Source organism: Scardinius erythrophthalmus (assembly GCF_964197995.2).
Source record: "Scardinius erythrophthalmus genome assembly, chromosome: 25".
Classification (NCBI taxonomy): Eukaryota; Metazoa; Chordata; class Actinopteri; order Cypriniformes; family Leuciscidae; genus Scardinius; species Scardinius erythrophthalmus.
Window position 1 is genome coordinate 20,734,282 of NC_138245.1, and position 15,701 is coordinate 20,749,982.

Here is a 15,701-nt window from a genome sequence, read left to right on the forward strand (position 1 = left end):
TGAGAACAGACCTGTCGTTGTTTATGTATAAATGTCCTGAGTGTTTTGTTTGCACTTCCTTACCTGTCAGAGCCGGGCTACTTCTGGCACTTTACATTCCATACTTTAGCCCGAAGACTTCACAAAGTTTGCTGCTTTGACTTCTTGTCAAAGTTTGTATGACAGATGCATTTTCTCTGTGACTATTGTTACATTGTTGGTTTATTCAGCTTGCTTATGCTTAGTTTGCTGCTCTAGATGTAAAAATAATATAGTTTAATAGGCAACATTTCTGTCAGGTTTTTTTTTTCTTCAGAAAGTTATCAGAGGTTAATTTTTTGTCAGAGATAAATTAAGTACTTAAAGTGTGTTAATAATCAAACAAAAATAGTTTTAAAGTTAGCTTAAATCGGAGCAGTTTGTGACTCCAATTTATGCATTTCAAAAGCAACATTATCAAAGCTGCAATAAATCTGCAGCTTTCAGGTACGGTCAGTGCATTGTAAGTTATTTATGTTCATTATTATTGTAATGTTATGTGCTTTTTTGACATGAGGTAGTTTAACACTGTTTCTTGTGATGCTTTTGTTTGCTCCCTGCTGTTTGCCTTCATGTATGGGCTTAGGAATTATTGCATTATTCCAAATAAATAGATTGAGATCCACAAATAAATGTAAAGAGGTTCACAAAAATGTATAAAACTCACAAATAAATAAAATGAGATTTGCAAAATGTGGTGCAAAATTACAAATGTGTTTTATGTCACAAACACAACTCTGCCTGGCATTTATTTGTGAACCACTTTTTGTGCATTTGTAAATCGCTGCACGCATTTGTGAATTGCTTCTTGTGCATTTGTAAATCCCCTCACGCATCTGTGGATTTTGAAACACTTCTAGCGTCGACCTTTACCGTCTATAGAGCTGGTAAGTCCCGCCCCTTCTGCTAACCCCACCGGACCTCTAGGTTGAAAAATCGTCAATGCAAGTGAATGGGAGAAAATAATTATTTTCTGGTCCCGTTTGAATTTTGCCATGAATGTGAACATATGTTGTCTGTGAATTTTTAATATAATTTTTCGTGTAAAGAATGCTACAATTTAGCGGGTAGAAGTTTGATATGGTTAGACTTTGTGTGAGAGCACTTTGTGGACTACAACTCTTCGCTACTTTCGACGCGTTTGAAACGTCAACACCACTCGCACACGGACACTAGCTCACGGATCCCACTAAACATGGCTGTGTCTTTGGTGCACTTCACCGCCTTCTTTCAGGGAGAGGACAAAATCGTTGAGGTTGGCAAAAACCACGGATAAGTCAACTTTATGGGGTGACGTCTCATAGGCGACATGTAGTCTTTCTCGTTATGTCTTTTCCACAACTGCTAGCCGAAGAATCATACCATATACTGTCAAACTCGTAACATGAAAAATTATATAAAAAATTCACAGACAACATATGTTCACATTCATGGCACAATTCAAACGGGACCAGAAAATAATTATTTTCTCCCATTCACTTGCATTGACGGTTTCTCAACCTAGAGGTCCAGTGGGGTTTTACGGGTGGGCGGGACTTACCAGCTCTATGGCGTCGACGTGCAGACAAATCCACAAATAAGTGGACTCCACCCACCGTTTACTCAGCCAATCAGCTAACGGCCACATTGAGCTGACCAATCGTAGCACGTTCTCGCTACAACCAATCACGTTAGGCTTTACAATCAGGCTAGTCTTGCCCATAGACAGTATATAAACTGGACACAGCGACCCCATAGGTTTCAACCAAGCGGGAAGGAAGTCGACCGGAAGTTGAAGTCGGCCGGGTGCCGCCATCTTGAGCGGAACTTCACTTGCGTTAGCAATCCCATTGACTTCCATTCATTTTGGCGTCACTTTGACAGCGAATAACTTTACATCTGAGGCGTTTGAAGACTCCATTTGTCCATTTTTTATTTCTAAAGAAACACGACAATGTATAAAATGCTCCATTACCTTGTAGCTTATGTTATGGCCCCGTAGAAGCAGTTTTTGTAAAAGTATGCTAACGATTGCGTCATAACCAAGCGACTCTTTGTCGCACATTAGAGAGATTACCGTATGGACAGGAGGAGAAGCTCGCTGGCAATCGGGGGGACGTAGAGGCAAAATGACAATATAATTAATCAGAATACCTAGCAAAAGTTGATCCTGCTCCATGCTCATGGACAATTCCTACTCACACTCTCCGTCTCTGCAAGATTCGGAAGGGAATGATTCAGATTTCTCTTGGCACAGCTACTAGAAGACAGACGGGTTGCTCACGTGGTCCGTGTAACGCTTTGCTCGGTTTGAGTCTGCGCGTCAGGAAAGGAAGTGCTAAGTAATCGCTAAAAATGGGCTTCACTTGTCTCAATTGAGTTCCAATGGGATCGCTGTGTCCATTTCTTTTACTGTCTATGGTTTCAACGGAGAGAAGTTGAAGCACATTAGAAGCAGTCATTTCCTGATTGCCAGGCGAACTGCGCAGACTCAAACTGAGCTTGACGACGGGGATGTGACGTGAGCAGCCTGCCTGACAGTTGTAAGTTTTCTAGTAGCTGTGCCAGACGAAATCGGAACCATTCCCTTCCGAATCTTGCAGAGACGGAGAGTGTGAGAAGGATCTGTCCATGAGCTAGGAGCAGGAGCAACGTCATGACTCTCTATGGCCTTCTCCCTTGACTTTATCGGACTTTATGCCTCCGCGTCCCCCAAATTGCTCGCGAGCTTCTCTTCCTGTCTCTACGGTAATTTCCAGAGAGTCGCGTGGTTTTGACGCAATCGTTAGCCTACTTTTACAAAAACTGCTTCTACGGGGCCATAACGTAAGATACAAGGTAATGGAGCCTTTTATACATTGTCATGTTTCTTTAGAAATAAATAATGGACAAATGGAGTCTTTAAACGCCTCAGATGTAAAGTTATTCGCTGTCAAAGTGACGCCAAAATGAATGGGAGTCAATGGGATGCTAACAGCAGGTGAAGGCTTGTTAGCCAATGGCGGCTCCCGGGGGTACCTTCAAACTAATATGGAACGCTTACCCACTGGTCTTGCCAGAGAATGTCTAATAGGAAGAGAATTGGCACTCTCTGGTTACTTCCGGTTTCTGGACTGGCTGCAGTAACACGTCTCTTTCCATGCGGGGGTGCTCGCAGGCGAGTGCAGAATGAATGGAGGTCTATGGCGCTATACCCCTCAAAATCCACTTTTCTCAGGATATAATTTTTTTCTAGTAATTTGAATGTTGTATTCGAAAGGAGATGCGAAGAAATTACACATTGCTGGGTGTTAGATTTTTTAGAGTCACTTATTTGCTTTAAAAAGTCTTTCAAAGTGTCAATGACGTCATACACATCGTACGACCAGAGATACTGCTTTACAGCAATCCTTCAGTCACTTTGGTGCTTTCACGCTCTGCACTTTCTTTTCTCTCGACTCTCGAGGCATCGACAACATAGCTGACACAGGTAAACACACGTGTTAGACAAGTTTTTGTTTTGTTTGTTTCTGGTCCCGCTTCGGATGCCACGATGCCATCACGTAATCAGTCCTTCACTGACCAATCAGAGTTCATTAAAAGAAAGCTAGCGTGTTATGGGCAACAACAACTCAACCTGTAAGAAATCGAAAGGACACAAGTACTCGTTCATTCAACTTTCAACCTATAACCCATGTTGAACTTGCAAAACCTACAATAAAATCTGAGATTTCTCAACAGCAATCGGGTGAAAGAGATACATTTAGCCGTCTAGCCCCATAGACTCCCATTCAGTCTGCACTCGCCCGCGATCACCTCCAGTGGAATTCTAATGGAACTGCAACCAAGATCGATACAATGGGGCTAATAGGAATTGCCAAGGCTCTCCGTAGATGGGCTCTGGTCTTGCCCTCTACTTTGCTTGTTGCGGCGTTGCCTCGTTCATCTGCATTGGCTCAAATAGAAAGTGGCAAGGCAAAGGTCCATACAATTGCTTCAGTAAAATATGTTTAAAATTAGGATTTCTTTAGACCATTAGACTGTGTTTCAAGCCAAAACACATTTTTATGAGCCTTTGAAAATGCTTTGAATGTGGTTTGAAGGAGGCGTGGCTTTGGAGACGCTCTGAAGGGAAGGTGGGATCTTATGCGATGCCTACCCTATACAGTCAATATGAAGCAGAAGTTGCAATCGTCTTTTCTTCCCTGTTGTGTCGTTAAATGGCGGGAATTTATTGGATTGTTTGTTGTTATTTGCTAATTGCTGCAATCTCATGTGAGTGACAGTTTGCTGGAGGGGAAAGGTTATTTTCCCGCCCTCGTGTGGGTGCACGTCAACATCAGGGAAGAACAGATTTGCAAGATGTAAAGGAAGGGTTTTCTTGATTAAAGATCATGATTAAAGATCATGAGAGCACGTGAATTTTTAAAAAAGCTTATGTGCACAGATAAATAATTTATAATAAATACTGTGCATTAGGCCTACATAAAAATAAGAGTTGTTAATTTTGATTTCATGGTGACTAAAAAACTTCAGAAATGTAGTGTGTCCCTAAAGTCCCCCCGTCACAATTGCAGCCGGTCTCCCCTACTGTATTCATCTCAACTGTTCATTTATCTTGAAGGTTAAATTTGGAACTGTCAGCAGCATACAGCCAAAGTCTGCAGTCAGAGAGAGTGAAGAGAAAAAGAGAAAGTCTGCCTGAGGTCTTGATCTGGTTTTTAATCAGTTCCTTTCCACCACTCCCCTGTCTTGCCCTTGCTTCAGTTTATTTCTTTAGTTTCCCATGCCTCATGTCTACAGTGAGTTTTATCCTTTCACTACTCTGTTTCCTCCATATCCACCTCTGACCACCCCATGAATAAGATATGACTATGCAAGATGTGGACACTATTGCATAGTTATTGCAAAATCTATTCTGCAAAATACACAAAATATGAGTGCATGCTTATTGGGCTAAAATACTAAAAGCATAAAACTACTCAAAATTTGTAATAATGAGATACACACGGCAAAGCTTTTTGAATGTGTATAGCTTATTGAATGACAATTCTGTGGAGTTCTTTGGATACGGATTCCATGAAGCCCTGGTTATGACTGAAGCAAAAACTTGTTTTGGTTTCCCATGTACTTTTATCGCTCTGTCTGGTTTTGGTACTTATGCATTTACTTCCCCCTGGTGGTAAAACCTAGTAAATACAGGACTTTGACAGACTAAAAGTGATTCTGCTATCACATGAAATCAAGAGACTGAAATTCTGAGTCACTTCAGTCTTTACGCTTTGTCTCTGCTGCTTTTCCTGGTGACAGGAGTGGTTAACACTTGGATGTGAGAGTGAGTGTGCTGCTAGATATTCCTCTGGGCTCGCGCTGTCAGATTTCATTCCCTCAGGCACAAATATACTGAGTTCAGTGTATCCAGCCTGCAGGCTATCATCAACAAAGAAAGCACAGTGGATTTGAAGTTAGCCAGTTGCAGCTGCATTGCAGGTTCATATTTATATGGAGGGCGTTGCTTTAGGACCGTCAAAACCTAAAATCACCATTATTAGGGGGACCAGCCAACAGTTCTCACAAGAAAAAACAGCTTTATGAACAGTTTTAATGAAAATAAATGGGAAAAGTTTGCATGACAGTTCGGGTTTTATAGTTAGGGATCATGTGACCATGTAATACGCATGCGCATGACGTCATCGTTTTCACAAATTCAATTTTTATGTTACATGGAGACGGTAAAGGTATCGTTTTAAAAACCTTGCACTTTGAAACTTATTTTCAGGCCCCCAAAACGCTGTTGTCGTGTAAATGAACGGCAAAAGTGCATAAAAAGTTTTCTGTTTTCAGTTTGAAAACATACCCTAAGGGCCCTATCATACACCCGGCACAATGCGGCACCAGGCGCAACACAAGTGTTTCTTGCTAGTTCAAACGAGGTGTGATCAGGCGCATTGTTGGTGCGTTGCTATTTTGAGGCAACTGAACACCCATTACTCATTAAGAGAATAGGGCAACACTTTTAGACCATGTGCCGGTCACACCAACCATTTTCCCTGTCGTCAAATTAGCAAAAGTGGATTTGGACACGCCCTAAGTGCACTTGCACCATGTGCTTTAGACCATGCTCTTAGATCGTTAAAATAGGGCCCTACGTGTTTAATGTCACTTTTGATCAATTTCGTCCTTGAATAAAAGTATTAATTTCTTTTTAAAAAATCTAACTGACCCCAAATTTTTTGAACAGTAGTATAAATATAATTGTCGTATAAAACAGTAGAAACTAACCACCAGAAAAGTAAAACGAATGAGTTTGTGTAAAGTAAAAAGTATGATGGTTGGGCGTCTCAGATGGTTTTCAATGGCATCTCATTTTTAAAAATGCATCGTCAATGGTAGATATATATCAATCGATATTGGATATTGAATTGTGCATGCTCATTTGTGTTGGTTACTGAACTAAAAGTATTGTTTATCTGTAATTAAACTATACAGCAGCAACATACTGTACATATTTTGCTGTGACAAGCAGCTTAATGTTGAAGCAAAAGATCTCAGATCACTTAGTGAGTATTAATAGCCTCCCACTTATTTGAAATTGTTATGTGAATTCCATGTGCTGTTTTCTAGTTAATACTGCACATATAAAGCATACATGTGCTACCCACCCACACTCACACAAACGGTACACACAGTTACTCCTCGCTTTAAGGTTTGAAAAGCTGCTGTACGTTAATTTTAGCATAACACTCTGTCCACTCTCCATATGTTATATCACTTCACAGCAATAAACCTTATCTTGATAATTTCTCGAGCCATTATAAACTATTTTAAGCTTCATCCGTGACCTCTTTCTACATACCACCCTTTCTAATTAACATTTAAAATAACCTCTAAGCAAGATGGCTACATTTTCCCCACGTGCTTCCTGATCAGGTTCGACATTGTATAGAGATAAAGCCTAGACAGAGCGCACCACAGACACAAATCAATTTCCAATCCTCCCACACTGAAAACACTTTATAGATTACCACACTGGCACAGGTCTTTCTTAGGCTGACCCTCGCTCATTACAAAGCTAACTATTGGATTTTGCCTCATTAAGACAGGGCCACATGCCAGAGTGCCCCCACCTGAGGTCAGCAGCTTCTTATCTCTCCTTAGACAGTTAGAGGAACTAAAATAACAATGGTGAACTCCCTCACAGTTACAGTAGCCCTGCTGAAACCTCCTACATTGAAACTCTATGTATTTTTAGTCGCACTGTATAGTATATGCTGCTGAGAAGCTAAATGACCCTTCTGGAATGATCTAGAAACAAGCATTCCACTCACGTCCTCACGCAGAAATCTCAAAGTGAATAAATGGATGATGGTCTCTAAAGATCTTCTAAGGTGCCTACAGGAGCTCCATCACTCACAGTTCTCATTTCGGTACCCCCTGCAGACTGATTGCATTACAGCAGAGCTCTCATCCATCGCAATAAGAGGGAATAATGAATGCCGGATTCCATAGCGCGGGTGTTATGACATATCCGTGAGGGCTTTTTTTTATTTTTCTTTGTTCAGGGTTAAGTTCATGTTCTAAAAGAAAGTAAACATTAAAAAGAGGTATTGATCTAGATTTTCTGTCTGATACAAGGGTCTCAAATGTTCATGACTAACTAGCTTTAGTAATCTAACTAACTTCATGGAAACAAGCTCCAAATAAATTGATTTAAAGGTGAAGTGTGTCATTTTTGTAGCCTGACTACGTCAGACTTCGTACTTCCGCTCAATTTCATTTCGCTTCTGTACTCAGTCTGAGACAGCGTAATAGCTTTCCGTTTTCCTCCGGCCTGAAAACAGCCGGCCAATCAACGAACAGAGGGCGGGCTGAGAGCCGTGACGTAAATGCTGATTGTACCGTGGATGCGTAGATTTACTTCACATAATCTGCAAAAGTCGTTCACAGCCATGTTCACTCCGGTATTTCCCTCGATGGTTTTGTTTTCGCATCATACATGTGTTTACAGTGGAAGTTAGATGCGGCTGAGCATGCGCAACACACACAACCAAACGTTATGTGATTGGCTTACGGGTAACCAATGATTCCCCCCCCCCCCCCTGAGAAAGAAAACGCTTTTCAATTATGCCATGCCAGACTCTGTCTACGAAGCAAAGCGAAGTAGCAGAGTTTGGTATTACCAGGCTATCATTTTTGTGCTCTAGGGTTACCAAAATTAAATTTTCAATTACATATCTGTAATTGTTCAAAAACAATCAATTTACCCTAAAACTCAAACTACTAATTTCAGCTGAATCAATGGTTTACTAATACTCTGTAAATGAATCAGGGATATGAGAAAGTATAACTTTACTAAACATTTTTAGATTAATTTACAATAAAAATATTACATACAGAATCTGGGAACATGAGACTGATCTATGAACTCACAAAATCAATGTATACAATTTTAAGAGTCTGTGTCCAAAACAAAAATTGACAGCTTTGAAGTGGGCTTGTCTTCTGTCATTACATTTGTTCCCTTATAATTGTGGATTTATGTTGTAACTCATGGCTGATTTAACATTTGAACACAATTTTCAGGTCTTTGCGTTAATACAAAACATTGTGAATTCTCTTAGAGTGCCATAAGAATGTATTTAAATCTGTCTAGGTGATTGGCATACTAATCGGATTATAACCTCACTCGCTGACTTTAACAAAGACTTAAGAGTGATGGTCCGGACAGATGAAACAGCCGCGAAATCCTCCATTGAAGTGATCCTCCTTGCCTCACCCTATCCTTTAATCTTCCTCTCTGTATCTCTGTTTGGTGTGTCACGGTTGTGCAGGTCAGGACATAGACTGATAGCTAATGAGACCTTTCTGCATTAGTTGTTTTCTCATCTGGAAACAAGAAACCCAGGCCTGTAGATCACAGCTTAACTCTAGCATCCACTGACATCCATCTTATATTACAGTCTTGGAAGGCCTGAAGGCAGCGGCCATTCGTGACACAACACCGTAGCATTCATCCCTATGTGCATCATTTTTCTTCATTAATAAGCAGCATTGCAGATGGCGGAGCATGAAAATGGGATTTGTGTGAATACACAATGAGAGATTCAGAAACATCTTCATATCTGACAGTAAATAATTATGGAAATCTACACGATCATGTACTTTGGAGTTATATAACCTCTGTATTTTATGCGGAGTTATAATAACTGCATTTTTGCACAAATCCAAGCACATGCAGAGAGATATTGATCACAAAAATGGTGACACATTGACTCCAGGGAGACTAATGCAAAATAAACATTTCCATTATAGTCACTTATTAATGTTAATGTTGTTTTTTGGAAGGGAAAAAAGGCCGAAGAATCTCTTCAGGAGAACAACATATATGAAATGTACAAAATATGTTGAAAATGTATCTTCAACTGAATAGCTTCCATTGAAAATTACCCTCAAAAGTAACTGAAGATTTTTTTTACAATAGTATAATGTCCAAAAGACGACTATATATAGGGTGACCACAATCAACCAAACCAAATGTGGGATGATTACTAAGTTTGTGTTTTATGTTACCAACACTAAAATATAACCTGAAAACTTAATAAATATAATAAATATATAATATAATAAATAAATATAATATAACTCTAACTTAATAAAAACATTTGTATTCTGATGTTCAGTTGATAAAAATACTTTGTTCTTGCCAAATATTTAAAATAAAATACAATGTAAAATATTATTATTGTGTACATAAATACATGGTGGAATCCGGCTTGTCCCGTAGATGGTCTGCTTGCGCACTTTTACCTCGCGCATGAGCAGTTCCGTTTGCGCTCTGGAGACACGGGGCCCTATCTTGCACCCAGCGCAATTGGCTTTGTACACCGACGCATGTATCATTCCTATTTTGCACCCGCGCACAGCAGACTTTTCCCTCCACAGACGCACGTCTGTAAATTAGGAAATGAATTTGCGCTCCCGGGGGCGGTTCAGCGCAAAGAGAAGGCGTGTTCCGGCGCAAACGTTCCCTGGTGCTATTTTTCAGGTTAAGAAAACAATTCCGCCACTGACCAGGAAAAACCTAGTCTAAAGTCAGTGGTGCGTTGCGCATGTTATTCATGCTATTTTAAGGGCGCATGCTTGGCCATAATCAATGTAGGGTGTGCACAACGCGCATACACTTTGCTTATCTCATCTACACACAGACACAGCAGTTCTCATTTTTAGAAATCCATACATTATTACAAGGAACAATATTAACACACGAGGGAAATCATTGTTGTGTCCATGAAGATGTGAAAAAATAGGCATAAATCTAGCTTACACATTTACCCAAATTATTATACGCCTGTTTAACCGAAGTTAATTTGGGTGGGTTTCTCCCATCCCCATACAATGTCACTTCTCTGTCTTTTACGGCCCTGATGAGAACGTCGGTCTCCTCGGCTGTGAACCGCTCCTGGCGTGCGCCTGGCAAATCCGCCTTTATAATTACAATCCGCCATGGAAAAAGCTCGCCTGCTCTTAAAGGGAATGTGAGATGTCACTCTGATTGGTTTATTTCACATTACGCCCAAACCACACCTATGAATAATGAAGCTACTTCAGACAAACCCATTTTAGATTTGCGTCGGGCGCAAGAGTCATTTATCCTGCCGGTATAATAGCAACAGCGCCCAAGACCCGCCCACAAAGTTACTTGCGTTTCGCGCTTGATACTTGCGTTTCAGTTCGTTAAAATAGGGCCCACGTTCCATCTTTCCACTATCAAATTCCATCATGTAAATAGCGAATCTGCCATGTCGCAAGCGCAACTGGCATTTAAAGGGAATGGGAGATGGGACTGATTGGTTTAACGCACGTAAATCCCAAAACACACCCATTACTCATTAAGGGAATAGGGACAACCCTTTTAGACCATGCGCCTGGCGCGCCGACCATTTTTCCCGTTTTAAACTAGCAAAAGTGGATTCGGATACGCCCTAAGTGAACTTGCGCCGTGCGCTTTAGACCATGCTCTCAGATCCTTAAAACAGGGCCCAACATGTCTTTATTTTACATGTCATTTAACGACTGGACCAGATCGAATCAGATTGGTAAGGTTTTATTTCATTGGGGACATATTATAATGACTTATACTGTATTTTTACACGTCGCCCTATGGGTGTGAGAACACTATGTAAACATAAAACCATGTCTGCATTTGTGATCGTAGAAATGACAAGCAAGCGCTACTCTATACTGCGCAAAACTCGCGTTTGAATAGTCAGTAGCAAATTCTTAAAATATGAAAACATACTTACAGGCTCTGTCTGTGAGTGAGTCAGAAGCGCCAGAATGTACTTGCAAAGATGGAATTGACCCTTCTCAGAAGGGAGTTTGATTGACAGGCGATCTGACCAATCATAATCTGCTGAATCCGCAATTTTTGTCCAACAAAGCAGTCAGGAGAGTTAGTAGATTAACGTTGGAGAATTTGAACTTGAAAAACGGACTGTACCGATGTCTTTCTGCGTTTAAAAGAACATTCCTTCTTATGTTCATTCATGTTTATTTGTAGCTATAAATGAACTAGAAGGAAGAGATGATCGGTTCACGAGCAGCTTTAACTGAGGCTCTACAGCGATCTGTCAGACACATTAAAGAGCCACAAAACAGTATTTATTGTTTAAATACTGAGAACATGGAGTGGCGTGAGAGCAGCATAGCTTGTCGGACTTAGCAACAGTAACTAAAGGGGGCGGGTCTTTGCGAACGGTCAATTGTGACACTAACACAGTGAACTAGAAAAGAAGGGAAACCAGTAAATGTTGGTTCCGTACTGTATTTAATTTCCTTTGGCCATTGCAGACTTGTCCTTCAGAATGTGTAATGCCACAAAGATGTAATTAATCATTCTGTCCGTGGGCATTATTTCTACACAAACACAGAATTATCTAGGACTCTGCCATAGTGTATTTGGATCACTGGCTAATGGAGAACAACAGGCCACAAAAAAAGGGAAAAAGGAGCCGAATCTGTGAACAACTAGAAGGAACACCAGTGGAATCTCACATGTCACATTATCAGGGAAAAGAACATTCCAATTCAATTCAACAGGCAAAATATCATAGTAGAATAACATTAAAAGGATTCATGGGAAGAAATGCAATGTGGAATAGGACTCACTTTATGCTGCTTTAAGTCTGAAGTGGAACTGATACAGAAGGGCATTTTCAAATATGGATCTATGGATGGGCCTTTGTATGTGAACCAAAAAAAGTTTTTAAAGGTCAGTTTTTCAGTGAACAAAGACTTCAGTTATGTTAGTTTTAGACAAAGGGATCATATGTATTCAGAAGACTTCAAATTTAGTGCGTGATTCATATGGACCACTTTTATGATGCTTTATGCTTTTTTTGCATTCTGACAGTCCCCAATCCCTTTCATTGTATGGAAGAAAGGAGCTTAGACATTCTGATAAACGTCTAATTTGGTATTCCACAGAAGAAAAACATCCTACAGCTTTCGAATCACACAAGTGTGAGTAAATGATGAGAGAATGTTCCTTTTTGGGTGAAATCCTTTTAACACTGGTGCTTAGTGGGTGCATTAGTTTCCTTGAACTGCGTCAATATAGCATCTTCGAAATCTGGAGAAGGTGACACATGCATTGCCCTCCTTCGGAATTTGCACCTTATTAGCATCCCAACTGTTCAGCCCTAACATGAGCAGAGAGATGAATTTAGTTTTGGAAGGGAAGATTAATAAAAACCAAATATAATAAAACGAAGAGCAGAAATACTGCATGAACATGGAACATAATTCTACTTTCCTTTCTGAACAGCTACTGTACCTCTATTTCTCTTGAGCTTTTTTGTTAAGATATTAGGATGTTAGCATTATAGGATTGTAAAGTTAGCAGATTTTGCCAGAATATTTATAGTACCATTAAAACTGCTCTGAAATTATCTTTGATAAGACTGCAGAAACCACTGAAAAATTAAAACACAGCCCGCATACTACATTACTGACCTAACCTGCCATGTTCATGTACTGTAAATTCCACAGGTGATTCAACAGTCTGGATGTGCATGGGAAAATACGGATTACTTCCCGTTGAGTTCCTCTGTTTGAATGAAAACCCATGAATACTGATTCAGTGCATCATTAATGGAGATGTCCCAGGTGTGCATGTGTGGAGCAAATACAATAAATCTAAGCCAGGGTCATATAGAGACCTTCAACACGCTTCAAAGTCAAACCTGTGGGATCAATCAGTTTGATGTTACAGGATGGCTACTATCAAGAATATCAACAAGAATAAATTAAACTTTCTTTGTGCAGAATCAGATCATCACATATGTACATTTTGGAAATTATTATTAGAATTTAATGAATGTATTTGAAGCAGTACATGAATTCATGTCTATTCATCTGCCAGCCTAGAAAGATGTATAAATGTATGTACTATTGTCAGATCTATTCCTTAATAAGAGTTCTATGTAATATTAGAATTGTCTTTGTTGGAAAAGGTGTCATCCAGCTGTGCGTTTCAGAGATGATTTTCACCTCTCAAAATAATCACGTTTCAGAGCATCTCATACAGAATGGAATAGCTTAAATGAGTTCTCTAGAGACCGGCTATTTTTCTCCATCCCTGGTCTCTATGTGTCTCAAGATGCTCTTGGTAGAGACAGTCACAAGTTGCAGCTGAGGCCCCACACTGTTTGCATATGAAATATTCATCTGTGTTTTAGGCCTGCACGGAAGGAGCCGATAAGCCTGTTCCAAGCAGATGCTCCCTATTAAGGAATATGAGCAGGAACAAGCATTCTGTTTTCCTCCCCCCTTTAAAGTTTTCACACTCTGCCTGTGTTTGATTCAGTTAAAGCTGCAGTCCGTAGTTTTTCCTCTTTGTCGCCATCTCTGTTCGAAATCTGCAACACTGGCTGGTTAAGTACTTGCTCAAAAATTTATTTTGGAAAGAAATAAAGGTTATATAGGTCTTTTTTTTAAAAAAAAAACACTCATCCTTAGCAACAGTAACTGGTTTTAAAATCTCAACTTATTAAAACTTAATTACCAGATCATATTTTATGTACAGTATATGATATTGTTTTTCATAATATAAATTGATCTTTATACATAAATATAGCTGTCTTTAAAATGTTGGCAGTTTCTTGCTATGAGATCTTTATATTCGGAGGTTCATAGCATATAGATCAAGCAAAATCATTTGATGAGGAGGATTTTAAATCCATTTCAAGGATTTCATTCTACACAAAAAAGCTAATCACTATTCAAAATTTTCTCTATAATTTTTCATATCAAAATCTTAGTCATAGTGCCAAATGTAACGACAGCAAAAATATCAATTATGAATTTGTACCGCTCAATAAAGACATGAGGAAACATTTAATTTCTGTTTTTGTGCTTGCATATGAACACTGTGAGATCAGGTCATATTCCATGGAACCCCAATATGGTTAAGGTCATACTTGATGACAACTTATAGAGATTTTCAATTGAATGCACTGACTTTGAACGAGAGAGGAAAACCGTTTTTAATGTAGGCCTATTCTCAATTCAGCACTCTCTCAGTAACATAAACACTTCAGGTTCTCTATGCGCAAAGAAAAGCTTTGTAGATGGAAGCATAAAAGTTTTAGGCAGAGCAGCAGTGAGGATGTGTCCTTGCTACACTCTTCCATCTACTCTCTCTGTAAATTTTTAATAAAGGCAGGTTTTTACTATACATCTTGTCTTCTCTAAGAACTGAGATACAGTTTCGAAGTGCAGTTGAATGTTCTTCTGACATCCACAAACTATGGATGAGACAATGATTCACACAATTAATGCACCAATCCTCAGAATAAAAGCTCTTAATGTTTTGAATGAGCAGTGTAGGTCATGTAAAAGCATATAAGCACACAAACATACCATTACAATTTTTATTGAAGGATATTGATAATTTTATTTTTCCAAATGCTTTTTCTAATGCAGCATTGGTGACCATATGAGAAAAATTACAGACCACAAACATTTAAATAGTAATATATATAGTAATATATAGTAATATATAGTAATATATATATATATATATATATATATATATATATATATATATATATATATATATATATATATATATATATATATGGGTGGTTGACATATTTGGCTAAAAAAAAGTTTTTTTTAAAAATCTCAACTGTAAGTCATGGAACTCATTGGGTTATATTCTGCCAACGCTTATATTTCCAAATATATATGTGGTCTTGTAGATTTTGTCCTAAAATTTACATTTATTCACTAGTTTACTGTCTTAGTGACTAAAAATGTCATATGGTGTGACATGAATGTTATTGTGTATTAAATTAAAAAGGGGTATAATGTGATAATGTAAGTCAATTTATCCTGATTCTTTATCATTACTATATAAAAGTATAGCAATTCTTATGTGCAAATATGTTACATTTTGCATTATTTTACTTTATCATCACTCATAGACAGACGTTTACTTGTAATCTTGTATACTTCAAATTAATTTGGGAATACCTTGCTATAAAAGTACCAAAATGCTTGTAACCTTTGCTGGCACTATTCCCCATCTGTCACATTGATGATTTTATGATCAATAACCAAAAAGCCTTAATATCTTTCAAAATTCTGAATGTCACACCAAATGACATGGTGTCACGCCATATGATGTCACACCACACAACAATCTGTATGCAAAAATCTGT